Genomic DNA, 11,355 nt, shown 5'->3' on the forward strand with positions numbered 1-11,355 from the left:
CGTATTCTCATCTATTTTTGACATGTCACTAATTGGCAACGTCAGTTGCTCAGTGACAGGGCAGTTTAGGAGGGCGGCCCTTATTGAATTATGTGTGGAACCACTGTGATATCTACCTTGAGAAGGGCTCATAAACAACTTCTGCATCACTGATGGTGGTGCCACTTCAATCTAGTTTGCATTAACAATGTCTGGATCTGCTGTCTATCTCCTTCCACCAGATAGTGTTCACTGCCAGGCCCATTGATTCACAGCCTGACATGTATCCGGGAAATGTAATCGATGAATGCTAAAGTATACGGTTTCAAGCTCCCCGGAGCTTCTGTCTGTCTGGTGGAAAGGGGGCGACTGGAAGTGGGCTGAGGAGATTACTAGCGCCGCAGAGAAGCCAATGGACCATGTCTGTGTCAGTCTCCAGGACCTCTAGACACAACACCGTGGGGGCTGGTGTGAATTGGAGGCCACGCCCTCTGAGCCTCATTGGCTGAGATCAGGGGTGGTCAAACGGCCACATCTAGTCCACCTTGATTTACCTTGATCAGGTAAACATGCTATTTAGTGTAAATGTGTTGATTCATTTTTTGATCCCTTTTAATTTTTTCATACATTTTTGTGATCATATTCTTCAAAAAATAACATTATGAATGCGTCTTCAGTGTTTTGTCACGTCTAGCTCAGCTGGTGGAGCATAGCATTAATTAAGCATTACTGCCATGGTGATGGTCAATTCTCGGACGTCTTTTAATCAAAGAATATGATCCAAAAAAAAAAATCCAAAACTAATAACTTTCTTAAAAGCATGTGTGTGAACATTTTAGATGATATCCATTGATTCTATTTAATGCTATTAAGAGAGTTGGATTTGCACCACTGACCTTGGCAGCGTTAATGCAAGGCAACCAGTTGAGCTACAGGGGACCATTCAGTGAACGATAGAAAACACACAGCCAGGGTGCATTTTTTTTTAGAATAGAGCACAATCCAAAAATTATGTTTTTCTGTGTCACTGAGACACTGGGAAAGTGCCTTCTTCTCAAAACCACAGGTGCAAATTGCACACCCTTTGATAAACCTGCTGTCTGCTGATTGCCTGATTCAAAATTGAAATGCCAACATTTTATTATTTTAATAAGCGATTGGTATTCTTTGAATAACAAGTCCGCTTCAAAAGGTGTCAGAAACTGGAAACTTGTCGTGCACATAGAGGACATCTCCCTTGACAAGTTGTGCGTGTCCTGAGGCGTTGACGTCACAGTGTCCATTACAACTAGTGCTAGCACCAATTCGTCTGTGGGGGGCGCAAAGTCACATAGCTTGTACTGTCAAAACATGATCGGAAGTTTTATCTCATTGCCCCCGACTGAGGACACAGTCAGAAAACAGTCAGCTGACTAAACTAGTCAAAAACAACAAATAAACGAAAAAAATAGCATAATAACTATCAGGCCTCCAAGTATAATAATATTATTAGCTGAAGGAACCCAAAAGGCTATTCTTGCATTGAATTCGTTGCTCTACATCGTTCTAAACGGTGAAATTCAGCTGAAACGAAAGTCTGCGAGATAGTTTACGGAGTTCGAAGAGCTCAGTGTGCAGACTCGTAAAGATCAGTTCTCTTCCCTCACCAGAGGAGGGCGGTCTCTGCACACGGTAGACCTATTCCTGGGACTTTTGGCGGCTATGACTTCGATGAGAGAGTTTCAGCGAGGGAGTGTGTGAGTTACAGCTTCTGACATGTAGATGTCGTCAGAGAGACAGAGCCGGGCCAGAGTGTGAAATATTAACCAGGAGAAGATGTTGAGTGCAGATCAAGTCATAACTAATCAACTATAGCACACTGAGACTCCCTGTAGCTCATTTCCCCAGCTCTCAGGATGAGCCAAGAATGAGAAATAGTGTGGGTGTGTAGGTGTGTGTTTGTGTGTGTGTGTGTGTGTGTGTGTGTGTGTGTGTGTGTGTGTGTGTGTGTGTGTGTGTGTGTGTGTGTGTGTGTGTGTGTGTGTGTGTGTTTGTGTGTCAGAGAGAGCGAAAGAGAGACAAAGTGTGTCTATGATTCAAAGTGTTGGATTGTGTGGGTGATAAGATTTGTGTGTATTTATACCAAGGAATGTTGCCATGGACGCATTTGTGTATTCTTGTGCGTGTATGTGTGTTTGTTTGTGCACATGCATTATGTATTCTACGTGTGTTTGAAAGTGTTCAAGCTTGCACTTGTGTTGTGTGCGGATAAGTTTGTGTGTGTGTGTGTGTGTGTGTCTGTGTGTGTGTGTGTGTGTGTGTGTGTGTGTGTGTGTGTGTGTGTGTGTGTGTGTGTTTGTGTCTGTGGGCATGTATTCTATGTGTGTTCTTTGTGTGTGTGCCAGCTTTCTTGTTTGTCTGTGTTTCTGAGTGTACCTCTGTATTAAGCGTTTGTGTTTGTGTGTTGGCACTGAATCTTAGACTGTTAGTTTAAGTAGTAATAGTCGTGGTTCTGATCCGTGCAGAGATGAGCTGCAGGTAAAGAGCTTCTCATTACCTGCAGAACCACAGGGCCTGACAAGCACTCTGTCTGTAACCAGTATAACTGGACGATTTTACTGCAACATTGGTCAACATGTAATCAAAGTCAAACCTTGTACTAGATTCTGATTCAGATCTGTATTTGCCAATGTACATGGAATTCACCCTGCTGCAGGAAAATTATTCATAGATGTTAGAGATAACAATAAAAAATAGACACTAAAGTTGAAATCGAAGAGCACCATATCTTTAGTATTTTCCCAGAAAATACACACTTTACCCAAACAATTAAAAGCAAATATCAAGGCAACAACATTGAGCCCAGCCGACATTGAGCCTTGACCACAGAAGGTTTACAATCCCTTTAAATGTCTGGCGAAACTGTTGTGGTGAAATGCCTCAACTAAACCTTACCTACCATCCTAAAATTGGACACGGCAGACGGTCCCTATTAAAGGCTTTGTGTGATGTTTGTCTGTCTGCTCATTAATAGTCATTTGAAATATTAGAATGACAATTACAATCGGTTGCAAATAAACCACCCTTGTTAAATATTACTTTACTATTTAATATAATCTGACAGTTTTTGCTTTGTCTTCTATTAGTTTCTATTATATTATATTAAATTATATGACATCAGTTCTCTTCTAATCTGTTTCATTCAGTTATATTATATTGTATTAAATTACACATAGTTATATTCTGTGCTATTCTTTTGTTTTCTTCCAATCTGTTCTGTTCTATTATCTTTCCTAATCTGCTGTTTCTATTCTGTTCTATTCAAAGAGCAAACAAGGATCGCACCACCAAGTCCCAACTCTTCTCTGTTTTGCCACCGTGATGGTGGTACAAGCTCGCTGCCGATGTCAGGACTGCAGAGTCGCTCAGCAGCTTCCGCAAAAGAGTCAAGACCCACTGGTTCAGAGTTCAACTGGACTCTGCATAGCCCCCGCCCTTACCCCCCCCCCCCCCCCCAGCACCCCTTCTCCCTTACCCTCCTAAAACACCCATCTTACGCACCTATTGCGTGTTGTATGTCCTAGCACTTAAGAATAGTACTTAGCATTGTGTAGCATCTTATCCTCCTCCATCTTTGTTGTGTACGGAGAATGGGTCCACCTCGCAATTGTTAGTGCTTGGCACTTGTTTCTATGACCATCCTTGTACACCATCCACTGTACAGACAGCAATAAATTGTTGCTATTTCTTTGGACATATTTACTTACTGTAAATCGCTTTGGATGAAAGCATCTGCTAAATGCCCTAAACGTAAATATAAACCTAAAGATTATTTTCTGTTCTATTCTATTCTACACTGTTTATTCTATTCTATTCTAATATGTTAGATTATATTATGTTCTATTCTGTTCTATTCTATTCTGTTCTAGTATGTTATATTATATTAAGTTCTATTCTGTTCTGTTCTATTCTATTCTGTTCTATTTTATTACGTTGTATTCTATTCCAGGCTTTTGTTATGCCATTCCTTTAGCGGCCCACTGCTGTGACCTCTGGGTGACCTTCACCTAACCTCTGACGCAGGAGCATGCTGGGATTGGGATCAACTCCGATTTTTGAGGATCTAAACAAATCATTGTACCGTTCCTAAAGCAGTTGACCCCCAGACGACCCCACCACTGTTCTTCAGAGTCAGGATTAAGGTGGGCTTCGTAGAAGTGTGTGTTTTTACACCAATCCGACGGCTCAGCATGCGGCAGCAGTCACGCCAGCGGCCTCAAACACAAACAGGCCACTGTGGCTCTGTTAGCAATCACATGCTAATATAGGCTTTCCATGCAGCTTAGAACGGCAGCCCAGATTACTGGGAAGCTGTTCCTTGTTCATTTTTAGGAGTAACATATAGGAGAACGTACAGAAATCTGCGGAAATCTGTTAAAGAATGGAATTATTCACACCCACCGAGGTCATCACACAGTATCATGCCTTTAATCATTGACCTTTGCCCCTTAGGGAAAAAGCTGGAACCCCTTGCCCCAGCAGGTTTACAAACTAGAGAGAGATAGGCCTACTGCAGAATGTCAATCATCTATTTATTATTGCACTATCTGCATTGTACACACAAACAGAACAGATACCTTTAAAGTCACAATGTGTAACATTTCATAGCTTCAAACATCCTGACATATCTGTAGTCAATGCTGATGTAGGGGCTCAATAACAATAACAATACTATTACTACTAATGATAACAAAAATATTAATAATACTAATCATATCAATAACAATATTGATGATACTATTATTATTCATAATACTATTGTTATAATTATTAATGTTATTATAACAATTATCTAAATAATCATGACAATAATTATACGGAAAATAGTCAATTGTTTTTGGAGTAGTAGCAGCAGTAGCAGTATTACTAGTATTAACAGAAGTTGCAGTATTAGGACTAGTAGCAGTATTAGCCGTATTAGCAGATGTTATGGGTTTTAGCTGGACTGTTTGACTGTTGAGGGCCATTGTTGGTCTACATGTTTAACAAAAGAATATACAACTCAAAGACCAGCTGGTCTGAGCAAACACAACAAGGAAACGTCTCAAAACAGCCAGGGTGAAGCCTGTAAAGAGCCGGTAAACATGGAATATAGGATTTCATTAGGATTCAGCCTGAATTCATTAGAATTCACTCAACATGTCATATTGAGTCATGTAATGTTGAGTGAATCAGTCCTCAAAAACAAATGAGAAAGAAGGGGACAGACAGAGCAAAGAGAAAGACAGAGGGACAACAAGAGAGCCAGACAGAGAAAGTGAGAGTGTGACTACTCTTCACCTTTGGAGCCGAATTGGAGGAGGTCAACATAAAGTCGAAGATGTCTTGAGGAATACTGTGACCCATGTTTTGTTATCTCTTCAAGTGAGCGAACTGGAAGTTGTTGAACCTGAGTTGTATTGTCCTTCAGGGAGAGGGGGACTTTAACCCTGTAGGACATTTCCTCCACTTTTATGCCCTGAGCCAATACTCCTGATCTGAGGAATAACACGCGCACTCTCATGGGAATGCAAATTTACAGACTCACTAGCACATGCCCTTGAGTGTGTGTTAGATTGTATGTGTGTGTGTGTGTGTGTGTGTGTGTGTGTGTGTGTGTGTGTGTGTGTGTGTGTGTGTGTGTGTGTGTGTGTGTGTGTGTGTGTGTGTGTGTGTGTGGTTGACCAGCAGCACATGGTTTCTAAGAGGATTTTGCAGATCTCAAGTTATTGTGCCTGTCTGGCTAAATTCTCTCTCTCTCTCTCTCTCTCTCTCTCTCTCTCTCTCTCTCTCTCTCTCTCTCTCTCTCTCTCTCTCTCTCTCTCTCCTTATACCTCTCTCTTTCCCTCTCTCTCCTTTCTCCCCTGCCTGTTTGACTTTTCTTTCACTTCTTCGTCCCGATTAAGGGGAGGCTCTGTCCATCATGTGTCATGCCACTGACTGATCTGAAAGAGGAAGTTAGAGAAACCCACTTCCTGTTGTGAGAACAAAGTTCTGCTGATTCACCACTAGAAACCCTCCACCAAACAAGATCCCCTTGGTGCTGTAGAGAACCCAGCGCAGCCTGGACGCTGTTTGGAGGTCAGTCGAATCCTCTCTCCAGTCTCTCCCTCCCTCCAGTTTCTCCATCCATTCTCTCCTCCCGTCTCTCCCCCCAGTCTCTCCTCTAGTCTCTCCCTCAAGCCTCTCCCTCAAGTCGCCCTCTCTCAAGTTTCTCCCTCCAGTCTCTCCCTCCAGTATCTCTCTCAAGTCTCTCTCCAGTCTCTCTCTCCTTACGCCTTGTGCCCACTGCACCGTCCGTCAAAGGACGTCGGAAGGCGTGGCTGACGGACGGGGGAGCTTCCGGGGGTCGTCAGAGCCCGAGTAGTCTCACAGGGCTTACATTTGCATACTTGATCTGATTGGATGACGGATCCGTCGCTGCCGAAAAAGTTGAACATTTTTCACTTTTTGACGGAGCGCACGGATCCACAATGCATTGCACTTCTGTCCCCATTCAAAGTCAACGGGGATCAGTCAACGGACAGATGCAGTGGGCACGAGGCAATACAGTCTCTCTCTCTCTCCACTCTCTCTCTCCACTCTCTTTCTCTCTCCTTCCAGTCTCTCCTCCAGTCTCTCTCCAGTCGCTCCCTCCAGTCTCTTTCTCTCCAGTCTCTCTCCAGTCCCTCTCTCTCCAGTCTCTCCCTCCAGTCTCTCTCCAGTCTCTCTCTCCTTCCAGTCTCTCCTCCAGTCTCTCTCCAGTCTCTCTCTCCAGTCTCTCTCTCTCCAGTCTCTCTCCCTCCAGTCTCTTTCTCTCCAGTCTCTCCCTCCAGTCTCTCCCTCCAATCTCTCTCTCAAGTTTCTCTCCCTCCAGTCTCTCCCTCCAGTCTCTCTCTCTCCAGTCTCTCCCTCCAGTCTCTCTCTCTCCAGTCTCTCTCTCCAGTCTCTCTCCCTCCAGTCTCTCTCTCTCCAGTCTCTCCCTCCAGTCTCTCTCCCTCCAGTCTCTCTCTCTCCAGTCTCTCTCCCTCCAGTCTCTCTCTCTCCAGTCTCTCCCTCCAATCTCTCTCTCCAGTCTCTCTCTCCAGTCTCTCTCCCTACAGTCTCTCCCTCCAGTCTCTCTCTCTCTCTAGTCCCTCCCTTCATCCCAGTGTGGAGATTCTCCTCTCTGGAAATTCACAGCAGCGATGCGCCAACTCTGACTGAGTGCATATTTCCCAACTCCTGCATCATCTGTTATCATAAACTCTGTGCCATAATCTGCCTCTGCATGCGGCCCGATGCATGGGATGTAGCGCCCTGGCGATAATAGCTCTACATCAATCCTCCTTGTGGTGAACGGTATGCGCCATTAGCGGGCAGCGATAACTAGCTTGAAGAATTAGCATGGCTATCAGCGTGAATCATTGTCCTCTCGGTGGATGCAGGGGGATTAGCCGCGGAGCTAGCAGGGAGATAGTGGTTCCTGCTGAGGTCAGCCGACCCCTCCCCTCCCCTCCCCCTGAGATCAGATCGGGACAGAGTGCTTGATTCACCGCCCAGAGCTGCCTGGCGGTTACTGTCAGCACATGCAGCGCAAACACTGTTGTATGTCTGTGTCTCTGATGATATCACGCTGTATGTAGCATCTAGAGTTCCCAAGTCAGACTTTGCCAGTGTGAGGAAGAGTTCTTAAGCCGAAGGCTACAGTATACTCAGGGTATATATATACTCATTCACTCAGGGCCAGAACCTGAGTCCTAATAGTGTTGGGGTATTTAGAAAAGCACAATATATATATAACATGTATTATTATCTAATTATTAAATACATATAGAGCCATGATAGTAACTTCTGGCACCTACCCATCCTACTGGTTCTGCTGGACAGCCGCCAGATGGAGATGTACCCGGGAGATACCTGTCTTTACCCATCATGCACTCTGGTTGTGCAGCTTGCAGTAATGATGTGGGGAAGTGTGGGGAACGCGGTTTGCTATTGAAAATTCCCGGTGTTAAATCAAATTTTAAGCAGGCCTGAAAGCCACAAGAGGAACATGAGCGAATGGAGGCATTCCTCATCATGGATGAAAACATTGGAAGAGTTTCCAAATGACAGGTGGCCAAAAACCAGGGGGTGAAAGGTCACAGCCAGCACAACCACGACCTCCCTGCAGCAGAAACCGTGGCACGTGTGTGAGGCTTGAACCAGGTCTGGTTATCGTGCCTAAGCACATTGAGCTGAAATGTCACCAGACCAAACCAAATAGACAAATAGACACACACGCGCGCACGCGCACACACGCACACACACACACACACACACACACACACACACACTCGATTCTGTCGCTACGACAACATGTCACTCTGCTGGCGTTGAGGGGCCAGTTGGCCGTCCTGAGGAGGCCCCACCTCTCCATGCTTCTCATATCTGTTGTTCTCACTCTGCGGTCTCACTGCAAGGCTTGGTTTTCGAGCAAGGCGCTAAATCATCGTTAAACGCCCCTCGGAGAGAGAGGGAGTAGAGAGGGGTGAGGGAGAGAGAGACAGAGAGAGAGACAGAGAGAGAGAGAGAGAGAGAGAGAGAGAGAGAGAGACCAGTGTGGTGGAGACAAGTCTCTTTGGAACAATGGAGAGTGAGTGGTCTCGCTCTCGCCGGGATCATCCGGGAGACCTTTGAAGTGTCTGAATGATGGAGTCATTAGAAGCATCGGAGCAGGGCTGGACCAACCAGCCACAGCGCTGGGACACAGCCAAGCTGCACTTCTCAGTAATTACCTTGTCATAACAGAGAGATGGATGGCTCACTAATAGCCCCGATACCACACTCTAATTAAAGAGCAGGCTGTCAGCCAATTGGGATCAGGGTTGGAGATTCCGTGGAGCCGGGAAGAGAAAGGGGAGGGGCCAGCTGGATCGGCTGCGTGGGTTAGTCTTATGTCAGCATTCCTGTCGCTCCGGGATGTGTTTTGACGGTACAGGTGTGCCTGTGTCCAGCAGGGGCACCACTAGCAGACAGGGCTGTGTGTGTGTGTGTGTGTGTGTGTGTGTGTGTGTGTGTGTGTGTGTGTGTGTGTGTGTGTGTGTGTGTGTGTGTGTGTGTGTGTGTGTGTGTGTGTGTGTGTGTGTGTGTGTGTGCGGGGGTGTAAACGGGCAGAGGAGTTGATACCGTCTCATTATGGCATTAGGGTGGTAATTGTTCCGTGTCACAGCACAGACGCGGTATTGTCTGAGGCAGTAATCCTGTGCAGTATATTTGTCTAGTGTAATACATACCTGCTTTATTTACCCAGGGCAGGTTTCCAGCACTGCCCTAGTTCCAATCATCAGGGAGCTGGTGCTTAGTATTAGTAATGGTCCGGAATACAGTGGAACTGCACTGTAAAACTTTTCAATGTAAGATTGCAGTTTAGTACTGTCTGGCAGAAAAGTGATAAGGCTTGTACCGTTGGACTCATTGGAGTCTTAACTCAGTTTTGTGTAGAAAGCATGATTTAAAAATATTGTTTTCAAGCACGTTGAACGATCATTTGGACCCCCACAATGCACTGTTTTTCCACAACACTGTACTGTAAAACCTAAATACAGTAGATTACTCTGAGAATTTCGCTGATTTCGGTGTGTCCTGAATGGAGTGTAAGTGTCCTGAACACAATGAAACTATCCTGAATCAAGTTGAAGGGTCCTTCAACTTGAGTGTACAGTGGAAGGTACCTGAGAACAGTGTAATAGTTTTGAATACAGTGTACCTGAATTGAATACAGTGTAACTGTCCTGAATACAACATAAGGGTCCTGAATGCAGTGCAACTGTCCTGAATAAAGTGTAACATCTCGAATACAGTGTAAGATTCCTGAATACAGTGTTAGTGTCCTGAATACAGTGAAACTGTCCAGAATACATTGTGATATTGTGATGCAGGGTAATGCTCTTCAATGAAGGGTAACGGCATGTATTCACAAAGCTCTCGGTGCTCTTTGTGTAGTAATAGATGAAGCCAATGTCTTTGGTTGAATTACTCTTTAATGAGATCTGGACATTGTATAAGTGATCAAACAAAACACACCACTGTCAGCCTGTCAGCAGAGGTTGGCTTTATTGTCATCAGTCATTCCAGAATGCTTTGAGTTACGGTTGAAACAACATCTTCCAGCTTGCTTATGAAAAGGAGGAGATGGACCACAGGGAGGCGGAGGAGGAGAAGGAAGAGGAGGGAGAGGTGGAGCAGTGGGGAGGAGGAGGAGGAGGAGGAGGAGGAGGAGGAGGGGGGGAGGAGGATAACAGGGAGGGGGAGAAGCAGGAAGAGGAGGGAGAGGAGGAGGGGAAGGAGGGGGAAGGAGGAGAGGGAGGAGAAGAAAGAGGAGGGGAGGTGGAGTAGTGGGAGGAGTGGGGAGGAGGGGGAGGAGGGGAGGAGGGGGGAGGAGGGGGAGGAGGAGGAGGAGGGGAGGAGGATAACAGGGAGGGGGAGAAGCAGGAAGAGGAGGGAGAGGAGGAGGGGGAAGAAAGGGAAGAATAGGAGGAGGAGGAGAGGGAGGAGAAGAAAGAGGAGGGGAGGTGGAGGAGTGGGGAGGAGGGGGGAGGGGGAGGAGGAGGGGGAAGAAGACGAAGAAGACGAGGAAGAGGAGGAGGAGGGGAAAAAGAGGAGGAAAAGGGGGAGGGAGAGGAAGAGTATGAAGAAGAGGAGGACGAGGAGGAGGGGGAAGGAGTAGGAGGGGAAGGACGGGGAAGTGGAGGATGAAGAGGAGGAAGGGGTCGGGGAAGGGGGTCTGAGGAAGAAAGGAGGGAGGAGGCAAAGACCGAGATGGAAAGCATCCAGGCTGTGGGGGAACGGTTGAGGACCAACGGGAGAACAGATCCTGATAGCAAGCTTCTCGGGGGACAAGCTATTAGCTGCTCCCCTATGTTAGCGGGCCCATGACCACTGTTAGCTCCAAACCTTTTCCCTGTGAAACCAGAGGACAAAGTTATCTGGGTGTTAGAAGACCTGACTGTGAGTTGGATACGTTAGCCATATATCAGAACACAGGACGTTAGCTTAATGTTAAAACACTGGACCGTTAGATGTTAGATAGTTAGATATGTTTGCTACGTCGGGGCAGTGAACAGTACATTGGATGTGAATGCTACGACAGTAATGCGCTGACTCTTAGATAGAAGAGAAAACCTTTAGCCTTGATCAAACTCTATTGTCAGATTCAAGTTTAGAGGAAACTGCTGAACATTTCCCAAAACATTTCTTCTCGATTACATTTGTCAAATAGCCAGTGTGTTGATGGGCGTGTTGATGGGCGTGTGTGTGTGTGTGTGTGTGTGTGTGTGTGTGTGTGTGTGTGTGTGTGTGTGTGTGTGTGTGTGTGTGTGTGTGTGTGTGTGTGTGTGTGTGTGTGTGTGTGTGTGT

The sequence above is a fragment of the Gadus morhua genome, chromosome 14 (genome assembly GCF_902167405.1).
Source record: "Gadus morhua chromosome 14, gadMor3.0, whole genome shotgun sequence".
NCBI lineage: Eukaryota > Metazoa > Chordata > Actinopteri > Gadiformes > Gadidae > Gadus > Gadus morhua.